Raw genomic sequence first — 640 nt, 5'->3', positions numbered from 1 at the left:
CCACCGCTTAACCCCTATAAACTATGACCACACACAAATTTCTAGGTTTCATATGTTTTTTCCTGTTTCTGTCTCTTTCTATCTTCCGCATTCCTGCTGGAGCTGTGAAGTAAAATCCCTCAACATTTGCAAAATTTTCCATCTTTGAGAACAATTGTAGTCCTTTCTGTTTCTTATTGCCTTTTTTGGTGTGGCTTCTATTTCGGGTTGGACTTAAACCCATGTATGTAAAGAGTTTGTGAAACATATGTATACTTATATACCTGAAAAATGACCCATTGAAAACTCCCCAAAATGTCTGGACTTCCAGAGAAAATATATGAATGAATTGACTCTCCTGCTTGGAACTGATTGGTCTTTGTTTTTTGATTTCCCAAAACTTATTGTTGTCATACAATATTTATACAGGAAATACTAATAAGAGGTTAATGTAAACTGACAGAGAGAATGTGTGTGTGTTTTTGCACTATATCCATTGTGGTATGTGTGTGTGTGTGTGTGTGTGTGTGTGTTACAGAAAGCTGATGTGGCAGGCGGCTGCATATCTCTTTACGAAGGTCAAAGCATGTTACACGCTTAGATATGGTTTGTGTGACAGCAGAGGGGCGAGTGGGACGACTACTGCCATGACCTCACCTTC

Source organism: Anarrhichthys ocellatus, unplaced genomic scaffold, assembly GCF_004355925.1.
Source record: "Anarrhichthys ocellatus isolate YVR2014 unplaced genomic scaffold, GSC_Weel_1.0 scaffold14, whole genome shotgun sequence".
Lineage (NCBI taxonomy): Eukaryota > Metazoa > Chordata > Actinopteri > Perciformes > Anarhichadidae > Anarrhichthys > Anarrhichthys ocellatus.
The sequence above is the reverse complement of the archived record's forward strand: the minus strand, read 5'-3'. Positions refer to the sequence as shown.